The sequence below is a fragment of the Eumetopias jubatus genome, unplaced genomic scaffold (genome assembly GCF_037043125.1).
Source record: "Eumetopias jubatus isolate StellerSeaLion01/CBP00866 unplaced genomic scaffold, mEumJub1_p1.0 scaffold_16, whole genome shotgun sequence".
NCBI lineage: Eukaryota > Metazoa > Chordata > Mammalia > Carnivora > Otariidae > Eumetopias > Eumetopias jubatus.
In genome coordinates this window covers 40,342,320-40,366,562 of record NW_028274822.1, presented here as the reverse complement: position 1 = coordinate 40,366,562, position 24,243 = coordinate 40,342,320, and the positions used below count along the sequence as shown (strand labels likewise).

The 24,243-nt window shown below is 42.8% G+C and overlaps 1 protein-coding gene across 1 annotated transcript in view; it reads right to left on the bottom strand.

Annotated features, from left to right (window-relative positions):
- The window catches only part of GAREM1 (GRB2 associated regulator of MAPK1 subtype 1), a 190,204-nt gene that overhangs the window by 37,755 nt on the left and 128,206 nt on the right, over positions 1-24,243 (bottom strand).

Here is a 24,243-nt window from a genome sequence, read left to right as displayed (position 1 = left end):
TTGTTCACATCGAGAGTTTGTTACCCGATGACCAAAATCAAACCAAATGGACGCTTATCCGTAATTTGGTCTCAAAGTGAAAATTTACTCGGTTACAAATGATTGCTCATTTTGTGTTTCACAGGAATAATCTTGTCACTGAGTTGTAATTAACACCCACACATGTGATATTCTAAAACGAAGGCCGAGCGACCTGGGGGAGCTGATTTTTTAAAAAATTAGTGTTTAAAAGTCTTGCAGGTAGGACAAAATAGTACCGCGGACCTTTGGCTCTCACAGAATTGATATCCTTGGTTTTTAACAGTGTGTGGGCGATGCTGAGGGCTCGTGAGCCGCGGTAATTTGTGGTGCTGCTGCCGCACAAGTGTGAAGACTGAGCAGAGCGGCGCTGGGCCAGGGGGTGAGCCTCCATCCAGTGAGTGAGCCTGGCGACGAGCCAGGTGGCATCTGGAGCCACATGTGGCTTCCTTCTTTCCTTTTTATTGCTCTGTATGAAGTTCATGGGAAGAATATACCATCATGGTATCCATAATTTGGGGGATTTGCGAAGAACTTTGAACATATTCCTAAAAATTTCAAGGATCTATTGTTGTTTATATACTTTCAATATTGATGACACTTGTGCTCCATTCTGGAATTGTTGTTTTCAGTTTAGAATAAAAGACCGTATGTACTCAAGGCGAAGACACAGTGTTTCTTGGTAGTCATTTTTCTGAATGCTGTTTACAATCTAACACTTGAGAAACTCGAAAAGGAATTAAAAGCTATAATGAGGCAGATCTCTCAGCATGTGTCTGTGGGGCATCAGGAGGAAATAGGAGAACTTTCATTCATATTCTCAGGACTTTTTTTTAGCATCTATTAGGTGGAGGCATTATCCTAGATGCTAGGGAGAAGTTAATAAATAGGCCAGATAAAGATCTCTATCCTCCTGAATCTTACATTGTAGCAGGAGACAATGATGAATACAATAAATGACTAGGGTATATAATAGGTCAGGGGGTGAGAAATATTGTTAATACGGCTGGGAGAGGGGGACAGAGAGTGCAGGGAGGTGTGTTCTCAGAATTCTTTTTTTTTTAAGATTTTATTTATTTATTTATTCATGAGAGAGAGAGAGAGAGAGAGGCAGAGGGAGAAGCAGGCTCCCAAGGCTCCCAGCAGGGAGCCCGATGTGGGACTTGATCCCAGGACCCTGGGATCATGACCTGAGCCGAAGGCAGACGCTTAACCATCTGAGCCACCCAGGCGCCCGTGTTCTCAGAATTCTAATCATAGGCAATAGTCTAGGCAAAGAGCTGGAGGTCGGTGGGTAGCTGCCCCCTTGGCATGCTACCAGTGTTGGCTGGAGTGGGGTAAGTAAAAGGGAAGAGGGGAGAGAAGTAAAGTCTGAGAAATAACAGGTGGTCAGACTACGTACAGCTTTGAAGACTTGTAGCTCTTTATCTGAGAGCCACTGGGGGGTATGTGTGAAGAAGTGATCTAACCAACGTTATAGAAGGACCACTCTGGTTGTTGTTTTGAGAACACAGTGTGAAGGTGCAAGGTGTAGGGGCAGAGAGCAGTGAGGAGGCCCCTGCAGTCAGCCAGGTGTGAGATGGCAGGGGTTTGGAAAAGGTGAGAAAGTGTTAGGAATTTAGCCTGAGCAGCTGAAGGAAGCAGGCTTGGAGGGGTGGGGGTTGGATCAGTTCAGTCTGAGACGTCTACTAGGCATTCAATAAAGATATCCCAAAAGCTCTTAGATGAACATATACATGTGGAGCTCAGGAAGAAGTTGGGCTGGATAATAAATCTAGGAGTCATCAGCACACAGATGATCTTTAAAGCCATGGCACTTACTGATGAAAGAGCATGGGCTTCAGTGTAGACAGAGAAGAGGTCTAAGGTTTGAGTCCCAGGAGACTCCGAAGGACTGGCTGGAGGGGGGGGGTGGTAGTGAGAGGCAAATCCGGAAGGGGTGCATTCTAGAAGCCAGTGATTCGAGCACTTCAAGGAGCTCTGAAATGAAAGCTGACAACTGTCGGGTTTAGCAACTTGTATTTAAGTGGGGACTTCAACAGGAGCAGTGAGCAGGTGGGGTCAAGCCTGCCTGAGCTGGATTTAGGAGAGACTGAGAAGGGAGGAGTGGGAATAGGAAGAACGGACAGCAGGTGACATCTGGGGAGTTTGGCTATGAAGGGGGAGAAGAGACGCGGCGTGGTAGCTGAGGGAGCACATGGAACAGGCCCGAGGAGGTGCTTCTGGTTTCCTTAATATGGGAATGACCAACGGAGGGACAAGCCTAGGAGGGTGGAATTATTGGAGCATGTCCCTGGGTAGGCAGAGGGGACAGGGGAGTGGAGGGGCTGGTCCTCAGCAGGAGCTCCTGTGTGACAGCTCCGTGGGAGCCGGTGGGAGCTCCCTCTTATTGCTTTAATATTTCCAGCAAAAGTTGGAAGAAAGGCATCCACTGAGAGTACGATTGAGAAATGAGCTGTGGGAGTGCTAAGGGAAGAGGAGAAGGCCATAAAAAGGTCCACTGAGCGTGAATGACACATCATGACTGCTGGACAGCCCTAAGTTCCCACTTGAGTTTCACGGTCATGAATTAAAAGTGAAACCGAACGGTACGGTTCTACGTTTTTCTCCAGCCAAAGTGCGACGCACAGGGGCTGGCACAAAGTGGGCAGAGATCTGGATTCAGCCAGGATTGTAAAACTGCCAAATGAGGATGAGACATGAAGGAGGGCAGAGGAGCCAGGATGTATGCAAGCGAGCGAATATAATGTCTGTCTGGGGAGCCTGAGCTGGACCTAACAGCGTGGGAGGGAGGAATGAGGGTGAAAAGTAGAGGAATCAATGGATAGTGGGTTCTGATGGAGTCGAATTTCGGGAGCGAGGGAGCTCAAGAGCCAAGCAGAGGAGTGGTCAGTGAGGAAGGCATGCACTTTGAGATAATGGAAGCATGCAGTGGTTGGTGAGGACGCAGTCTAGGGGGCAACCGTGGGAGGTAAAGGTTGAGGTGACGAGAAGCTACAGAATCTAAAAGGCCAGGGGTATTAGAAGGATCGCATATGTATGCATTGAAATCCCCAAGAATGAAGAGAGAAGGAATGCTGGAAAGAAGGGCAGTGAGCCCGGAGTGAAAATTATGGAGAAATGGGGGAGGGATCCTAGATCAGGAGCAACGATGGGGTAGCGGGCAAGAGTCTGAGGACACGAGATTAAAGCCGAGAATTTCTAGGGAGGGGAGGAGTGGAATGGTCAAGGGAGCAATGAAGAACCCAGCTCTTCAACTTTGGGGCAACAAATGGAGCGGCCACCTGAGAGGGCTTCAGGGAAGTGGTGTTTTCAGGGCATACCCAGGTTAGGGTTTAACAAGATAAAAGTAATTTCAGAGAAGAGTTTAAGGACATGGGGATTTTGTTGGTGATGGACCCTGAAGGGAGAGTTTTCAGGAGTTAAGGGGAAGGCGATGAGGACAACGTGGAGAATGCACCAGATACGATGTAACAGGTCATATACGTTTAGAGATACGGAGGGGTATGAATAAAACATTCGCAAATATAGTCAAAATATGTTAGATTATACTCTTTTCACAAAAAAACAACAGAGTTTTTAAGAAATTACAGCAATATCAGTACTGCTTAAACAGATTCTGCCTCTATAATAAATCAAACTTTCATTGTCTCTTTCTACTTAGTCCTTGTACAAATTCTTAATAATTATGGAGTATCTCCAGTTTCATCTCCGTTCCTCCCTATATTTTCCGACATCCCCCCACACGACTACACTTAGAAAATTTGCATCACATTTCAGAATTGGATTTAACTATTTTTCTGTTCTCTCTTCAGTGCGTATGAGTTAGGCTAGTAAGTGCAAACTCCGCCACCGACAAATGACTAATCCATCTGAGCTTTGTTTCCTCACCCGTAAAGTGGGGACACTTCAAAGGGCTGCAGCAAGGCTTGGCGCAGAGGATTTTTAGTACTTAGTACAACTAACCATTTAGCAACCCTCAGCTCCCTTTCCTGTTCTCAAGATGCACAGAGATTTTCTCTTCTCTTTTTTGGCTTGCTTTTGTGGGATAAATTTTCTAGTGCAGGATTACTAAAGCAAAGGGCACCACACAATTCTTTTTGTTTAACATGCCTGGCTATCCTGCTTTCCAAAATACCTAGACTAATTTATATTTCCACCAGTAGCCAATTTATATTTCTTACATGTGCATCTTAGTTGGACCACAATCTTGCCAGCACTGAGTATTCTTTTTTTTTTCTTAAAGATTTATTTTTGAGAGAGAGAAAGAGAGAGAGCGAGCGCACGCACACACGAGTGAGTGTGGGGAGGGGCAGAGGGAGAGGGAGAGAGAAACTTTAGCAGTCTCCTCTCTGAGATTGGAGCCCGAAGTGGGGCTTGATCTCATGACCCTGCAGTCATGACCTGAGCCGAAAGCAAGAGTCAGACACTTAACCAACTGCACCACTCAGGTGCCCCTGCAATAAGTATTCTTTAAGTTAGATAATTCACTGGGTACTAAAAAAGCATCTCTTGCCTGTAATCTGCATTTCTTTGAAGATTGGCAAAGTTAAACAGTTGGATATTTCTTGTGCAAATGGCTGTGTGTATATATATATATATATATGTAATAAACATATCTGATGTCTAAATTTCTTTTAACTTCTAGAGACATATGTCTAAGAGTCTACTGGATATTTATACCTGTGAGTCTCATTAGCACCAAATTCAACACGTCTCAACCTCACTCACACGCAATAGGTACTTAATAAATGTTCACTGAACAAAAGACAGAAAATTACTTTGGTCTGTCCCAGGACTAGCAAACAATGAAGCAACACATTACTAACTGCAGGTTTTCAAAGTTATAAATAAAAGGTGAACTGCATGACTATATACAAGGTTTGCCTGTTTCTGAACATTAGCTGAATGTTTTCACTCATCAGAGAAAGGAAGCAATGGTGTGTTGTTGGTCTACTTAAAAATCATTATCTGAATCATGCACAGAACCTCAAATAGTACTTTTTAGGGACCAATAAAATAGATTAGATTAGATAAGTCATTGAAGTTATCTTCCAGGATGAAACAGACAATGTTTGAGCATTGGAATTTGATATACAGGAACACAAAAGTAGTTTTCAGTAAGAATTCAAATTTAGAGGTCCACTTGGTTAGAATGTCCAGAATCATCTGACAGAGACACCAATTTTTGCCCAACATTTCCAATTTCTGTAATAATCTGTTACAAGAATAAGAAAAGAAATGGTCGATCTGGAACCCGAACATAATTCAAACTATCATTAAACCAGGTATAGTTTATGAAAACCTACCAGTGATATCGTCTTTCCATAAGTATGAAATACTTTGTTTTAAATTTTGTGATCAGTATTTTAGAACAATTTTCCTAATAGGACAGGGGGATCTGCATGATGCCAAATAGTCATTAAGTGGTCTGCAGATGTTCAATCTCTGAGCTAAGAGATTACCTGAAAGCACATACACCTTTGCTAAATTCCATTCCGTCCCTTTGGAAATGCATTCGTAGGCCAACTGTGTGCTACTGCACGCTCACTTGTCTTAGAATTAGTGCTGCCTAACCGAAATACAGCATGAACCACATACGCGATCCCGTATTTTCTAGTAGCCACGTAAAAAAAGTAGTAAGAGGTGAAATTAATTTTGATCATGTTTTACTTAAACCAATACACCTAAAACAAGAGAATCGTTAATGAGATATTTTACCTTCTTTATTTGCATTAAGTTTTTATTGTTATTATTATTTCTTGCATTAAGTCCTGAAAATCCTGGGTATGTGTTCCATGGCGGCACCCCTCCGTTCACACCAGCCCAGCTGCAGGCACTCAGCAGCCGCATGTGGCTAGGAGTTGCTGTGGTAGATAGTGTGGGTCCTGAACATCTCTGCATTCCCTTCAAACTGCGATCACAGCTACTGTTCAAGTCCTTTCTCGGGTGACAGAGTCCCCTCAGGGGAGAAAAAAGAACGTATCTCCTGACAAAACAGGATGCTTCCTCTCATGAAATAAGAGCTTTAGAACTCTCATCCTTTGTTTTCCTTGCCCTGTTTGTCATGACTGCTGATAATGTGGTTCATAAAATAGAGCCTGGGATTCCTGATATAACTATGTCTGTCCCTTTAACACCATTTTTCTACTCTCCCAATTTGGGGGCTTGACCTTTAAGCAATTCTTTAGTTCTTTTTCTCTTGTGTTTGTGATCTTATACTAGTAGCAGCCTCGGATTTATTTTGGCTTATGGACCAAATGAATAATCATCTTTGGTATGGTTGTTGTGTCAATATTCAGCTGAATAATTTTTTTTAAAGATTTTATTTATTTATCTGAGAGAGAGAGAGAGAGAGAGAGAGAGCAGGGAGAGGGGCAGAGGGAGAACATTTCAAGCAGGCTCCCGCTGAGCGCAGAGCCCCACTTGGGGCTCGATCTCACTACCCTGAGCCGAAACCAAGAGGTGGATGCTCAACAGACTGAGCCACCCAAGGCGCCCCTCAGCCGAATAAATTCTAAACTTCTAGTCTCACCGGTGTTTGCCACCTATGTTGAACAGAAAGACCTGAAATCACATACACATGGGAGTACTTACAAGAAACTATTCTGAGACTGATTAACATACACAGATGAAAGAAAAAGAATAAAAATAAAGTAACAGCTAAATATGACCAAATGTTTTAACATTTGAACACACTGTACCTCAGAAAAATAGATTCCTTTCATTGTTTTAACTGTTCGTTGGACATCCAACAGTCAGTTAACATCCTTTTCCTCTTTTCCATTAATTCCTTCAGACTGTCCTGGAAGATTTTAGTTTATATGTTTCTTTGTGTATGTACATTATTATTTTAAACATTGTTCTAGTCCTCCGTTTGACAATCTAAAACCAAATTATTATTTTACATTTCTTACATCCTACAAACGCCTTCGAAATCTAAATATACCAAAGATCTTTTTTTCATGATTTTATTTTTAAGTCATCTCTACCCCCAATGTGAGGCTCGAACTTACAACCCCAAGATCGAGTCACATGTTCCACCAACTGAGCCTGCCAGGCACCCCCTACATATACCAACTATCGTAATGTAATGTTCTAAACAATGGGTCACGGTATATATTCAACTTCCTACAGCGGGGGTTGGCAAACTTGTTCTGTAAATATTTTAGGTTTCATGTGCTAAATGGTCTCAGTTGCAACTTCGGCGACGTCTCCTGAAAGCAGCCAGAGACAATACGGAAACCAAACCGGAGCAGCTGTGTCCCAACCAAACTTTATGTGCGAAAACGGGCAGCAGTCAGATCTGGACCGTGGGCCGCACACTTCGCTGACCTCCGTCCCGCTGGAAGGAGTGGAAAGTATGGATCAGGGGAGTGGCAAGAGGACGACGGGACATCAGACTGACAATGACCAGTTCCTTCTATCCCAACACTCTTAAATAGTTACACTGAGGTCTCTTGTAAGGTGCCTTGTAGGGTACACGTCCGTAGCTGACCCATGTTTATCTTAGGATGGTCTACAATGAAAAAGTGTAGGGGCACCTGGGTGGCTCAGTCGTTGAGCGTCTGCCTTCAGCTCGGGTCATGATCCCGGGGTCCTGGGATTGAGCCCCCGCATAGGGCTCCCTGCTCGGCGGGGAGCCTGCTTCTCCCTCTTCCACTCCCCCTGCTTGTGTTCCCTCTCTCGCTGTCTCTCTCTGTGTCCAAATAAATAAAATCTTAAAAAAAAAAAAAAAGAAAGAAAAGAAAACGTGTAAGCTGCAGAAGTGGATCATATTGGAATAGTCCAAATGACAAGCAAACACGAGTGGCTACATTCTCTCATTGTCTTTTATAAGACCAATTTTCTACAAATTTTTACTTAGCTTCTGTTCTTTTACAAAAGAATATGACGCTCGCAGATGAGTCAACTTTAAGTACTCTGGGAAAGATGCTGAGCTCTTGCGTTACTATACTCCCTGTGACTGTTGTGGCCCATCGGAGTCCAAGCCTGGAGCCCATCTAAAGAGTGAAGAGCCAGTTCCCTGCCAAAATGTGAGATCGATTTACATAGCACATATTCCCACAACCCCCACACGAAGGAACTAATTTTTTAACAGACCGTTTCATGAATAACAGAGTCTTTGTGCCACCAAATAAAAACATTTGGAGATCATCGAAACATCTGTTCTGAGATGTTACTGTCAAACTCGGGTCTTGGAGAGGGAGGAAACTGCATTGTTTTTCAACAGCGTTGATGATTTCAGAAAATGTCTCCATTTTGAGAACCGTTCTGTCTGCAGAACCCAGAAACTTGCGGGAACTAACTCAACACCAATGACATGCGCCCATCAATTACAGCTTACCTATATTTACGATAATATTTATTTATTTATTTTTAAATATTTTATTTATTTATTTGACAGAGACACAGCGAGAGAGGGAACACAAGCAGGGCGAGTGGGAGAGGGAGAAGCAGGCTCCCCGCTAAGCAAGGAGCCTGACGCGGGGCTCGATCCCAGGACCCCGGGATCATGACCCAAGCTGCAGGCAGACGCCCAACCGGCTGAGCCACCCAAGAGCCCCTATGATAATATTTAAAAAGCCAAGACTGGTACTAACTGCACCGCTTTCATGATGTGTTTTAAAATTATACTGCATAATTAGTAGGTTGACAAGAAATAGCTGTCATCCAGAAAATATCCATTTCTGTGGGTGTGTCCCTCAAGATAATCAGTGACTGACCTCAGAACGGATGAGGTGTGCAGCATGGCTGAGGCCCGGAGTCCTCCTGCAGGCATCTGCATTTCAGGCACCTGTAGGATGCTATGGAGGCTACACACCTTCTCCTTTACTTGGAGGGGAAAAGGTCAGTTGTCGGAAATGAAAATGGAAACACACTAATTAAGAAGAGACAGCAATAATGCTGAGACATTTAGAAATAACAGGGAAAGTCAGAGGTGGCCCAATTCAGGTCTGTCGTGTTTGTTACTGGCTGGGAAGTTATGGTCAATAATCAGTGGGAAATAAGTTCCATGCCACTGGCAAAGATGGGGCTCCCTGTGATTCGTGCTTCCCGGGTCCCCATCATTGCTGGTAACGAGCATGGCCTGTGTGGTAAATCTTCTTTTACAGCTCAGGTTTTACTGTTCACCACCCCTTTAGCACAGTGGCCCACTTTATGTGTGCAAATAAAAAGAAACGGAATGAGAGCTGAGGCCTCTCTAGTACCCATCTGTGGACCCATAACTTAAGAGAACGATAACACTCTACTGGCATTTCCCTCATTCTGGGAGCAGAAAAACATTGCATACATCGGTGCAAAATGATAAGGCAGAAAACAAAGCAAAAGCAACAAAAATGGCACCAGAAGGCCAAAGCAACCTTAGAATAGCTGAAACGAGCAGAAAAAGGAAACCAGAATGTTGAAATGCCACGACCATGTCTGTGTTATTCAGTGTGGCATGCCCAGCACTGCCCCACACATGGCATACAGTAGGTGCTTATTAAATAATGAATGAGAGCACACATTCTTCTCTTACCTCTTTCAGACACAGGCCACCAACATTACGTTAAAAGCTTTCAGGTCCGTTGTGAGAATGAAATATAATCTAAATGGTTCAAATAACTGGACTTTAAAACCAGTGGGCCATTTCCAAATATGAAGAAAGGAACACTTCTCAAGTGATAGAAATAATAAACCAGTTGCCATTTTTCAAGAAGCAAATAAACCTGGGCAGGAATCTGCACTTATACTCAAGCTTTAACTCTAGACTTACTCTTGTATTTTTTATCTTTACTTACACATGTAGGCTGGAGTTTCCAGAGGATTGAAATGTAGAAGTAGGATTGCCAGGTAAAAGATACGCATTTTGTTATTTTGAATTGCACCAACCAAAAATTGTCCTTTAAAAGCTTTAAGCAAATGGTTACTTCCACCAACAATGTATGAAAACTCATTTACCTAAACCCTCTACCAAAACTGTCAGTGTTCGTGAACAACTTCGCTTCCCTTTTCTGGAGTAAGGGGAAGAGATTTAAAGATTACTTAATATACGCAACTGCCAAAAAATTCACACAGTACCTGAGGGTAGAGGGTGAAAACAGAGTCTCCTTTCCAATATTATCCTCAGATCTCTTTGCAGAGGCAGGGCCATCATTCTCTTGTACATCCATCCAGAGAGAGTATCTGATACAATCTCTCTACACACACAATGCCACTCTTTTCAAAACAACTGGTAGCATTCTGCACAGTTATGTCATTATTCCATACGAGAATCTGTCTCATTCTAAGAGCTGGACCCCGTGCAAATACCATCACTAATTTAACTAGTCCCCTACTGATGGGTATTCAGATTGATTTCAATCTTTTGCAGCCAGGGATGCTGAAGTTCACATCCTCGTACCAAGGGCATTGCATGCTTAATCCAAGTATATTGGGAAAATGCCTAAATGTGGAATCTTTGGGCCAAAGGGTAAGTGCATTTTAATTTTTGACAGATACTATGGAACTAACCTTCATAGAGATTGTGCTCACTTATATTCCCACCAACAGTGTGGTTCCTCCCACCTTTCCGAAGACTTTATTGCCAAATTTTTTATCATTGCCAACTGGATGGGTGAGAAACAGTATTTTATTGGAATTTTAATTGCATTTTTCTTATTATAAAGGTGGATCTCATTTTTATGATAATTAAGTGATTTATATTTCATATTCTGTGAATTTTCTGTTCTTTCTCTTATTACCAATTTTAGAAATTTCCCTTAATCTTGAGCATAATTAAAAAAAATAACACAAACTTGAAATACTACAATGCAGCATTTCCCATTCTAAAATCCAATCCTACATTGTTTCTAGTTAGTTCCTAAAATTATGAGGTTTTAGGGAGGTGAGAGTAGAAAAGGAACTGGGGGAAAAGGAAGGTAAAGAACAAACATGAACCCAAAGGCTCAAAACATAACCACAGAGAACAGGAATTAAAGATAAAGAACAGAAAGAAATCATTAGCCAAAATATGGTGAGTTTCACCATAAATTGCCTGTGGGTATTTTTATTTATTTTTCCTCTTAAGATTATACAACACGAAGTAGTCAGACCATTAGTTTCAACTCTGAAACTCCATCCTTGAACTTAATTAGACCTGGATTCAAAATGGCATCATTCTATTTCACACCGTGCAAATGGTTTCCTTATTTTTTTGAAAATGGGAAAATCGCATTTTCCATTGTATCTAATTGGCCAGTTGCTTCTTCAGAATTATCAGAAATTTTCGGGGGCACAATTATCGTAAACATGATGGAACCTATAAGGATCTTAGATTTGAACGTGGCTGCTGACGAGTTAATGTGGAAATCTTGGGGTCGTCTTCATCTTTCTTCTCCTGTATTCATTTTCCCCTAACTCTCACCCTTTGGACCCTTGCAATCACTCTGCCCTCAGCACTCCCTGCCACTCTTCTGGCTTCGATCCTCATCACTTCATACTGGTATTATAGCTTCAGGTGTTAAGCCTATTCTAATTTCTGCCCTTCGAGGATCATCTTAAAACACAACCTGAATGGATTTCATCTCACTCAAGTGTTCAGTGCTACCTTCTAAAGTAAGTAAACTTATAACAGCCCTTCACTTTCTAGCCCCAATCAGGCTCTTCTGCCTTAGTTTTCAAGTCTTTCCATAAACTCACTCCACTCTGCTTCTGCAAGCGTTTCCCCCACCACCTGTGCAATCAATACTCATTCTCTCCCTCTCTGCCTTTGTTCAAGCTTTCTTCTTAGTCTCTGCAAAACTATGGGTACTTTTAGTGCCATTCTAAATTCTGTGCATGACCATCTTCCGCCCTTATTCTCCTTCTCCTACTCTCTCAGTTCTCCTGGGGGAACCCCTCTATCATTCTGGTTCCAAGGACCACCTAAAGGCTGACAACACACCAACCTTCCCTCTAGTCAGACCTCACCCGAATTCCACATCAATCCCACCCCATACCTGCTGTGTTATCTCCAACAGCTCTCCCACAAAGCTCTAAAAATTGACAGACGCAAAACCGAACTGATCTTTTTACTTCTTGAACCAAGCAGCCACCCAAGTGAGAACCCTGGGTGGTCATCCTCGACTCCTCCCTCTCCCTAATCTCTTACATCTATCTGGTGTTAATTCAACTTCCTTCCCTTCCTGTTATCAATCAATTCCTTTCTATTTCCACCACTACTGTAAATTCCCAACTGCATCATCTCTCACTTTGGCTAATCTTCTAGTGGATTGCTTTGCCCCCTGACTTCCATTCTAGGAAACTATTCCTTATGCTACTGCTTAAAATTAAAATCTAATCATATTTTAAGTGAGGATGATTTGCAGAGGATAGATTTACAATGAGACTATTGCTAAGGGTGTGGGTGGGCTGCAGGGGAAGCACAGTGATAACCTAGGAATAGCAGCAGAAAAGTACCACCATAGCATGCCGGGACTAGGGGAGGGACTAGTTACTGGAAGAAGAAAGTGATGTTAAATAAGGTCGCCTTGAGAAGGGGAGATGCTCCTGTTCCCTGGTGATCTTCAAGGGAGGAAGCCAGAAAATTAAAGACCTTGACCTCACTGTCTTCCTGCCCATCTCCTGCTGGGGCTAGCTATCCACTGGCTGAACTTACCTGGAAATCAAAGAGCAGGGGAGTCTGGTGATTCAGCCCTACAGGTCAGCCTCTGGGACAGAGGCAATGGAGAATGGATTGGGATGTGTGCCCCTCCATCCTCTGACTTTAGTGGCTCTCTATCTACTATAAATTTAACTTCTTAATGAATACACAGGCTGTCCGAGATCTGGCCCTCACTTTCTTCTCATCATGCTAAAATGCATCTAGATGCATCCATGGTGAACTATGCTTCTTCTCATACCGAATTCGGTATGTGGAATGCCTCTCTTCTATTCCCTGGCTTAGCTACTCTATTTATCCAGAATCAGTTCACTCATCACTTACTCTATTAAAAAAAAATCTTATTTCAGGTATATAATTGACCATACTCTTTAGTGATCTCATTATCTGTCTATAGATTTTTATCCAAGCATGTACAATATTTTATTGTCCTTATTTGCTTACATGTCTATGTTTGTACACTAACTAGTAAACTCTCTAAAGAAAACAGGGGATGTGCCTAACACCATTTTATTCCCAGTGCTCAATACTGTTCAAGACACACAGTAGGTACTTAATAAATGATGTCTGAATGAGGGAATGAATTTAAGCAACAGCTCAAACCCAGTCATCCATGAAGTTTTCCCTGATGACTTCAGCCCAGGCTGATTTTCACTCATATTTATTACCAGAGTCTAGCATTCAGTGCTTCCCCACCTACTTCACCTGTTTTTGTATTGTTTTCTTAGTTGACCACAAGCACCCTGACAGCAGGAATCATGCCTTCTGCTTCTCTGACAGCACAGTTTGTGTCTACACTAGACACTTAATAAATGCTTGCTCTGAAGAGTAGGTGTTTAGAAGCAGGAGGAATATAGGTTTTTTAGGGTCTCAAAATCAAGCACTTATATGACCAGAAAGTCTTGTAAACTGGTAAAACTGATAAAAAGGTGGAGACGGTAATCTGATAGCTCTAGCACCTGCTGATTTCCAGAAGCAGGAAATCTGGATTTTTATGGAAACACATCTGATTTTTAATGGTTTTTAATGGTTGGCTCAAATAAAAAATCTCATCTAACCCAGAGACTACATTTTTGAGAGGAGGGCATGGCTGTGGTTTGAGCAAGGGCTTATAACATCACTGATGTAGGTGATGCCATATGTAAGCGGGTGAATATCGGTCAGGGAAGTGTTCAAGAAATTTAGGTGGAAGGTCTGGGCTCTTGGAATGCTTCATTTCTCCCCTCAGCTGAAACAACGACCTTTAGTGGGAGGCCTCTTGTTTATAGCCTTTCAGGTCAGTGTTAAGGGCAAGCTCACATAAGACCTAGACTGTTGACAACCTTCTGTCAGGAAATATCCTGAGTTCCTACTCCTGCCCTGGCAAATACATTCAATCCAAAAATGTAATAAAGGATGGTAGGTCCTGCCTGCTTGTGAATGCCAGAGTATGTTAAATGCCAGCACTGGCAAAGATTAGAAGAGACAATCACATACTAAATGACCAGGTTCTTCCTTTTTGAGATTTTATTTATATATTTAGAGCATGATCAGGGGGATGGGCAGAGGGAGAGGGAGAGAGAGCCCGAGGTGGGCTCAACGTGGGGCTCGATCCCAGGACCCTGAGATCATGACCCGAGCTGAAACCAAGAGCCGGATGGATGCTCAACCAACTGAGCCACCCAGATGCCCCTTAAATGACCAGCTTCTTCAGAAAGAGACTCAACACAGGATGTGGAAAGACAAAATAGGAAAGAGAGAGAAAAATCCAGAGGCGGCCCGAGCCATCTCAGGACGCCTCTTCCCAGCCAGTCTCTCTCTCTCTCTCTCTCTCTCTCTTAACACCCGTTATCTCACTCAATGATCCATGAGGGGGCGGGGATTACTGGAGACTTGACCTATGAGGAAACGGAGGTTGGCAGAGATTAAGGACTATGCCTTTGGTCACAGCAAGTCAATAGCAAACCCAGGATGGTAACTCACGTGTTGTCATCCTAAGCCCAACTTTATTTTGCTGCTTCTCCAAACTACCAATACCACCCCCTTCAGGATGAGGTCAATAGGGTAAGAAGCCTTGTGTGTTACTGAAAAAAATATCCTGAAGATAGCAGAAAGAAGTATCATTTATTATTTATGTATGAAGTGAATTCTTTGATAGAGTTTGGATGGGTTTTCAGATTATTTTGTTTAATCCCCAAAATGACCTTGGCAATTGGTTAAATGATAAAACAGGTCTTCACTTAAGTGTAACTTAAGGTTATGGAAGGCATACAGTGTCACTGATAATTTGCCCCATTTTGTGGAATGAGAACACAGCCACTCTTTTTCATCTTTTTCATCTCTGGCATTGTACTCGTCAACGGGATGAAGCAGCTGCTTCTATTAAGGATAAAAAAAAAAACCTATGTTAAAAAAAAAAAATCAAGCTTCCAGTAAGTAAAAAGTAACTTTATTTGAGGTAGGATCCTTCTGGGGAAATATAATCTATTTATCTACATAAAAAATTAAGAATAGCAAAATAAAGCTTTAATTTTTTTATTATTTATTTTTTTAGTATGCTCTGTGCCCAATGTGGGGCTTGAACTCATGACCCCAAGATCAAAAGTTGCGTGCTCTACTGACTGAGCCAGCCAGATGCCCAGGGTTTAATTTTTACTTGTAGAATTTAAAATCATATAGTATAAAAAGTGAGGAAGAAAAGGTGAACAGAAAATGGGAAGCAGGGAAGACAAGTGAGGGGAAAGGGAGGTAGGGAAACAGATTGTACAAAGAAAATGGGACGTAGAAATTGACACAAGAAAAAAACATTATACACAGATAAACACAATTTCAACCCAGACAAGGGAAAGGAAGAGGGCCCCAATGCAGACAGGCAAAATACGGCTGTGCACGACAAAGACAGACTTTAGAGTCATGCTGTAGCTTACACCTACAGGCAAATAGGAAGCACACTGTATAGAATCAAACCTGAGGTCTAAAGGTTTTCAATACCACAGTTCCTACGATATATGCTTCTTTCCCATGCTTATGGAAGTATGTGAAAAGGAAAAAGAGAGCCAAACTGCATGTCCAAAGTGTGTGTGTGTGGAGGGGGGGGGGAACACTCAAGGATTTTAACATTCCACCATTATTTCTCTATTGAAACATGACCCCATTCTTGGCTTCTTATTTGCTCCCTTTTCCACAGCCTAACAGTAAACTCCCACACACCACTGGGACCACAGAGGGGAACAATAATACAAGCAGCTGCTCAAGCTGTGGTTTCCATTAGGAAAAAAAGTGCCTTGATTATAAGGGATTTAGTTTTTAACCTTTCAGCCCAAACTGAAGTGATTAAAACTCCATGTACAGAAACACAAATGATTTCTTAAAAGTCTGATGTAGAGCACACTCAGCCTTATCAAAGCAAAGTGGGGAGGGCAGTCTCAATTTTGACACCCTCCTTGGCTTAGTGCATGGACTTGGATATGGGAAAGCTAGCAAAGACACAAAATCAAAACCTATCGCATAGGTCCTAAATTTCGTTGTTGTAAAGGTCAGGGATACATTTTCACCAAATTCTTTAGCTCTAAAAAGCAAGGTAATCAAGCCATAAAATGATACAGAGGAACCTTAAGTGCACATGATTGAAGGGAAAGAAGCCAATCTGAGAAGACGACATGTTGTATGATTCCAACTATAGGACATCCTGGAAAAGGCAAAACTATGGAGACAGAAAGAAGATCAGTGGCCTCCAGGGATCAGTGGGGAGGGAAGGATGAAAAGGTAGAGCAGGAGCAGAGAGGAGTTTTAGGGCAGTGAAAAGATCCCTCTGTATAATGTCACAATTGTGGACACGCTTGCCAAACAGAATGTACAATCAAGAGTGAACCCTAATGTAAACAGCAGAAGGGGTGATCATGATGTGTTAATGTAGGTTCATCAACTGTCACCCCTTGGGTGGGGGCACGAGGTATGTGGGAAATCTCTGTACCTTCTTCTCCATTTTGCTGTGGACCTAAACCTGCTCTAAAAAAATTCAGTATTTAAAAAAAAATAGCAAGGCAACTCCTGAAAGGTATGCATTTGATACAAGAGCAGAGCTAAGGTGTAACACCCCTAAATCCAGGCACGTTCTGTTCTCAAGGCTCAGCACACGGGTGGCGCCTTCCGATTTGACATGTACTCATTGGTTGTCCTTTTGCCTCCACAGCGTCCTCTGCACAACAGTTATGTGCAAGAACTTCTGGAGTTGATATCCTGGCTTTCCCCCCTACTGTGCAACTTTGGTTATGTTATAACTTTTCACACCTCCATCTCCCTCCTGGTCCTATAATACAAGGGCAATAAAACCAGTTATCAGTTATTGGGATAAAACATAAAGAGCTTAACACAGTACGTGGCTCATGATAAGGGCTCAATGAATCTCAGATGTGACAAAGATATACTTGTCATGAATGGAAAGGAGTTCACGCTACTATTTTGAATTCCTTTCTGTTTAGGAGAAAAGTATTAGCGCCTGGAACAACTCCGCCAGAGATGAGCCATTAAGAAGTATTCTAGGGGCGCATGGGTGGCTCAGCCGGTAAAGCATTCAACTCTTGATCCCAGCTCAGGTCTTGATCTCCGGGTCGTGAGTTTGAGCCCGGCGTTGGGCTCTGTGCTGGGTGTGGAGCCTACGTTTAAAAAAAAAAGTATTCTAAACTGAACATAGTTAAAGAAGTGGCACAACTGGCCGTCAGGTAGATGGGAAGATGAGAGAAAGAAATACGGAGGACTGGGATTTGGGGTGGCATGCTGCTGCCTGGTAAGAGACTCCTGTTCTGGGAAAGATAGAGAGCCAGAGGTAACAAATGCTACCTTTTCTATGACAAACCGCCTCCTGAACTCTCTGCTCAACGAAGAGCAATTCCAATGAAAATGTCTCATGCTTAAGATATAATTACTCTAATATGTTTGCGACCACCATGACTGTGGATGGAGTCCTATGCTCACCAGGAAATCAGCCAAAACAACAGTAAAGAACGGAAACTCCAGCAAAATGAAAAGGACCTATGAGAGAGAGAAGTCTCATTCTTCTCAGATCTTCTTCTCTTACTTAAAAAACGAAGAAGCAATAGTCATGCTGATGCTCTGAGACCGGGGGCTCCATTTTTGTTGAAGTGTTTAATGAATGAGCATGCTTCCCAACAGTAATACATACCTTTGTCCTATACTTCCAGAACCAGCAAATGGTTTCCCCTCTACCTCTTGTGTTTTCGCTGGTCTCTGCGGGCAAAACGCCCCACTCCTGCTCAGCTCCCTTCTTCCAATACTTCCTTTTCGTCCAAACGCCTCCACTTCTATTCCCCACAGATCTAGCTTAGTGAGCATTCCCTGGTGCCTTTCAGGTTTTGTCCCTAGTCCATGTTATACAGGCTGTGGTGCAAGTGCAGGACTGGGCTCAGTAAAATATTCCATCCCACAAGGGCAGTTATGTAAACAGGCTGCTTCTGGCAGAAACATCCGATGGGATAAACAAGGCTGGAGAGAAAAAGTACTCCGCGAGCAGTCACTTTGTCAGGGCACAGAGACATATTTCAAACAAAGAATTCTTGTTCTTAATGTAAGATCTGGCTGTTAATAAACCTAAATTACTGAGGAAAATTAAAAAAACAAAAAACAAAAAAAAACCAACCCCAGTAAAGACTGAGTCAGCAACTATGATCTCTGAAACCGTACTAAGGGGACTGACTTTCGTTTTCTGGTTCTAGAATTTTATTTTTTCAAAAATAAAAACCAAAACCATTTAAAGTGTCAGGGAAATGAGAAGGCTACTGTAAGAATTTATAACATTGAAGGACCCATAGAGACGCTGAATGGAAGTCATGGCTAATAGTCTACTGATTAAATAAGATACGTAATCATCAGAAAATGAGTAGTTTGTATCCGTGTGGATGTGTTGTTACAGAGGCTTCTGGCTGTCTTAATGCTTGGTCCATAGGAACAGTGATGAAAATGTGGTATTTAGCCTTGCAAACAGGAATTTATGCAAACAATTCACTAGAGGAAGGTGTTGATAGCTCATAACGGAGAACACAGGTATCAGTAAAACAAACAGGTCTTGTAATACCTGAAACCGGACACCCGCTAATATATGTGGCAAGGAAAGAATGCCTAGAAAGTTTACGGCTTTTGTTTACAAATTTACTGTAAAGCATATAGTGTGATGGATAGTTCATGTCTGAACTGCAGTGCTTGCTATGAAATGTACAACATGCTTGTCAAATCTTTTTGCATAAGTATAAACACATGTTCATTCAGCAAGATCTTACTTAGACTTCTTTTGCGACCTTACTGGTAGGCAACATGAGTAGTGGAGAAGAACCCGGCCCAGGAGCAGGCAGACCTGGGTTTGAATCTCAGCCCTGTCCCCTAGGAGATCTGGGACTTTGAGGAAAGGACCTCTCTCTGGGCTTCGGTTCCCTCACCTATAAAACTGGGATGGTAATACCTATCTCCTGCGATTATTGCAAAGACCGAATGAGACCGTGTATTTACAATACTCTCAAAGAGCAGCATGCACTTGATGAACAGTAAGATGACTGATACCATCTCATATTATCAAGATTCAATAACAGAACTAAAAATGAGGGCTGAATTATTTTCCTTCCTTGGTTTAACTATCAGTCAAAATAATCTAACAATTCCAAGCATATTTATTTACTTACTACTCTGTTCAAAGCAGTGTAGTGTGCAAAGTGCTACAGACATTTCAGGTACTCGGGAGCTTATTGGGCAGAAAAATACTTAGAAACCTGTTTTTTTTTCTCTCTCTCTCTTTCACTTACATGTAAGTTTGAATTTTCCAATGCTGATTCAATTTTTAAGATGTGAATGATTTAGGGTGGCATGTTTTATTTTGCATGCCCTGCCACTAATTCATAAATCCAAAATAATGGGATAGTTCATAAACTCAATCATTGAAAGATACAGTTAACTGGGACCTTAACTGGTGCTGACTGCTATGGCTGACATCCTGTAGGTAAAAGAGACAATGTCAACAAATAAAGGTTTTGTTCGGTAATCATACTGTATTTCCACGTAGGGTCCAGCCGAAACTTTCCAAGGCTGGGATGGAGTGTGTTGACACTGTTTTCGTGAATGTTATTCTTACTCGTCATAGTGCCAGCTTATGCCCTCAGCCCTTCTGAGTCACTTCAATTTATACAAACGTGTGTGGAATGAACGAAGTTAGAGAGGGTTAGAGAAATGGAAAAAATCTTTATATGACAAAGACTGGAAAAGGCAATGTAGTCTTTGGTGTTAGTAAAACAGGATCACTATGGAGAAAAAAAATAAAAATGAATCCCTACCTGACACTATCTCTGGGCAAGGAAGGACAGCAACAATTACATTAAAATTAAAGATTTCTGTTCAGTGAACGGTATTATGGGAAAAGTTGACAGACGGGTGGTGGAACAGATGATGCTTGCAAAGCCTAAAAAATGAAGAGAGATGACATCCAAACTATTCAATGAAATCCTGTAGACCACACACACACACACACATGCACACCAGTGCCAGTATAAGCATGGACCAGTATAAGTGGGCAATTTACTAAGGACACAGCCTAAAGACTAGCAAGCATGTGAAGAGAAGCTGTATAGTCAAATAAATGCAAATCAAGAGCGATGACTTCACTCCTATTAGACTGCAAAACTGTAAATTCCTGATGGGGGTCAGGAATCCTGCTGGACTGTGGTGGGAGGGAGGCTGGGGCAGCCACTCTGGAGAGTGATCTGGCATCATTTAATCAAATTAGCTCTACTTATTTCTAAGACCCAACTGCTCCCCCCAGCAGTTCCATTCCTGCGTCTGTATCCCAAAGAAATGTTCACCCAAGGCCCTAGGGGGAATGCATAAGGATGCTCGCTGCAGCATGATTTTGGCTATCCACCCTTGGGAAACCATACAAATACACGCAGTAAGAATGGATTTTTAAAACACGGTGCACCCCTAAAACAGAGTGCTATATGGAAAAAAAAAGAAATAGGAGATGTAAAGCACAGTACGATTTATGTTAGTTTAAAACATTTGCACACAAACTCTTGTGTGCACTTTTCTAAGAACATATCCAAAGTTAAAAGGTACACTAACCACATTTAAATGGTTGCATACGGGAAGGTGGGAGGGTAATGTACTACACGGGATGAAAGAGAATAAAATCAAATAAATCTCCCTCCCCCCCCACATTTACTTCTAAAGAGAAAACTCTTATCATTAGTATTTTTAACATCTACTTAATATATCAGGAAGGGAAGAAAAACGAGTGAAGGAGCCTAAAAGGTAGGAGAAAAGAAGGGAAGGATTTGAGTTTTCTTACACGGCAAGCATTGGGTTTGACCAACAAATGAAAATACTCTTTCTTGAAACAACGGCTGCCTTCCAGCACGGTCTTCAAAATTCCATACAGGCCCCCACAGGGGTACACTCTGATACCAATACACCCTCGCCTTTGAAGAGAATGGGAAATACCTCCCAACCTCACCAAGAACTTTAGTTAACAAAAAATCTTTTATCATTTCCACCAAATTGATGTCATATAGAAAACTTTAGGTTCCCCCCCCAATTCTATTCCATTCATTTTGGGGGTAGCAAAAATCTAATGATCTCAAGAACATTTCCTCCTCACATTTGGAGTTACAACCCTTCCAGTATTATACTGCTTTTTATATCAATAGGAGCTTCTCAACGGGTTTCATAGGTTGTGAAGAATTTAATATTGCCCTACATATACCATGTACCCTACCTATACCATTCCTAACCAAAATGAGAGATGACCAGTCCTATGGAAGTAGGTGAAAATCGACCGGAAGAGCTTTCAGGGATGCATCCAAATGTATATTAAACTGTTACATATAACACTGTAAAAATACAAATGTGGGTAAAATTGCGGATTTATAATTTTATTTTGGAAGCAACATATTAATATATGAAATAAGAAAATAAAGCAACACATCATTAAACTCTTAAGGAGTCACATAAACTTCTGGTTCTCAAACGGGTGTGCATCGAGGTCACCTGGAGGGCTTGTGACAACGGACTGCTGGGCGCCACCCCACTCTCTGATTCAGAAGGCATGAGGTGGGGAGTAAGACTGTTTCTACCAAGTTTCCAGATGCTGCTGCTGCTGGTACCCACTTCGAGAACTCCATGCCAGCTTGGGACAGAATTGGTGGTAACTATGAGACCAGAGAGATCACAATGGCATTGCTGGGACAGAAGAGAAACTGGGACACTAGGGACACCCTGAAGCTGGGCTGGGCTTCGGACAATTAGAGATTATGGAGGAGGTTAGAGTACCTGAGCACAGGAAGAGCCAGGGGAGGAGAGGACAAGCAGTTAGGGACAGCCTGATGGGCTTGGTGACAGGTAAGAAGGCAGACAGGTGAACTCAATCTACTGAAAGGTTGTGAGCAGAGGACTCACACACACTGTTGCCCTGGACAGCCCTCCTGCCCACGGGGGTATGCACCTCGTCTCGCTGCTACCCTCAGATACGAAGCTGGGGGACAGAACAGCTAAGAGCCCTTACTGGTGAGCGTTTTGGCCCACAGTGCTTTTGTAGCATTTATCATAATTCTAATTAAACAATTATAGGGGCGCCTGGGTGGCTCAGTCGTTAAGCGTCTGCTTTCGGCTCAGGTCATGATCCCGGAGTCCTGGGATCGAGCCCCGCATCGGGCTCCCTTGCTCCGCGAGGAGCCTGCTTCTCCCTCTCCCACTCCCCCTGCTTGTGTTCCCTCTCTTGCTGTGTCTCTGTCAAATAAATAAAATCTTTAAAAAAAAAAAACAATTATAAAAGGAGTTGTATAAAGTGTATTTCTCCCAGTCATATGTGAGAGATGGCGTGATATTTCCAGCACGTTCCCCTACACAGCTCTGCACAGTATGTACGTACTCAGTGAATGAGCACACAGGTAGGACCTCAAACCCAAGCTGGTCAGAGCACAATGAGCTCTTCCTGGCTCCCTCTATGGCTCTCCTTTAGAACTCAGTGCCAAAGCCCATGCTGAGCCTTGTATTTCTCACCCTACTTTGGGCAGAGCCAAAGGTGTATGGTGCAGGGAAGACACACCAGAACCAAGTCTTACCACTCTTAAAAAGGGAGGATAAAAGAGGGAGGGAAGAAAGGTACTTTAGTCCCCAGGCACAAAATCCCCAAGGGAGTTGCCCCCCACTATGTAACCTAGATTGATAATCCATTCATCCTTCCATTCTGAAGTCCGCAGTCAGTCCGTGATGTCGGGACAGGAGTTGGGGAAAGAGTGATGCCTGTTCCCATCTTGGGATAGAACCCAGTTCTTCCTCTTGGCCACCTGACGGGAAGCTGTGAGGACTAAATGGAATGAGCCTAGCAGAGTTTGAGTGCGGTGCTTGGCACTCAGCGCTTTACACATGGAAACGACCGATTCTAAGTTCCTAATGGTGATCCCTCATATGTGCGCCCTGGAAGGCTGCTTGGGCCCTTCACTGAGAACACTGGAATGAAAGACTAAGATTCATCAATATGGTGGTCTAGGACATGGACTGAAATGACCATGACAAAAATAGACACAGCAGAAGGAGGATCCAGTTTAGGGGGTAAAAACATTTTTTTTCCCCCTTTAGAGCATCTGAGGTTGAGGTGATAATAAGAAAGTGGAAGTGCATTCAGTAGGCAGCTGAACTTTGCAAAGGGAGAAGTCACAAAGTCAAACCTATAGGATGGGCCAGTGGAGGCTGTGAGGGTTAGGTTTTCTGCAGAGAAGACAGGCACTGAGTCTTAAGGTCAACGCAGTAGGGATGAACCAAAGAAGACAAAGAAGGAACTGAGAAGACAGAGGGAAGTGGGTCATCAGGAAGAGTGGCAAGAAGAGTTTTGAGGACAGCTCCCACTAGTGTCTGCTGTTGCAGAATCGAGGAGCAGAAATGGGAAAGGCCATGGCTCTGACAACTGGAAGGCACTGTGATGTCCAGAGCCAGGTTTCAAGGGGGAAGTACCGACTGAGAAGACCAAGGGCCCTACAGAATGGCTGTGATCCATTCTCTAAGTCAGAACTTCAAGAGTTCTTGCATAACTTACACTACTTCTCAGGCTAGGTATACAAACTCCAATAAAGTGGAAACCCTGCCTACTCTTTTTCATTCCAAAGAACCCCAAATACTGCAAGTCTATGTGATTTCCTGTAAAGAGGCAGCTGGATCATAGCATTAGAGCTCAGCCTCTGCATCATTAGCTGCTCCAAGTAGTCTTCCTGGCTGATAATGACACTTAACCTGGTGTTGAGGTTTTTTTTTATTTTAGAAATTACCTCTAGGTGCTCATCATTAGTGTAAATTATGTGGGGGGGGGAGGGGCGGTGCATAGGGAGCAGTGGTGACTGGTATGGAAAAAAGACTCCGATCTCTATGCAGGCTGATGTGTGATGTGCAGAGCGAAGACTGAAGTCTATTTCCAGTCCATATGAGCATGAAGCCATGAAAGGCCAGCCCCTGCAGTGCTCGGGAGGATGATCCAGGGCAGGATTCATCAGGGATGCTCAGGGCCATATTGTGCACTGAGTATTTAAGAACACAGTGAAATTACAGTTAGAAAGAAGCAGGTGTGTGGAGAGAGG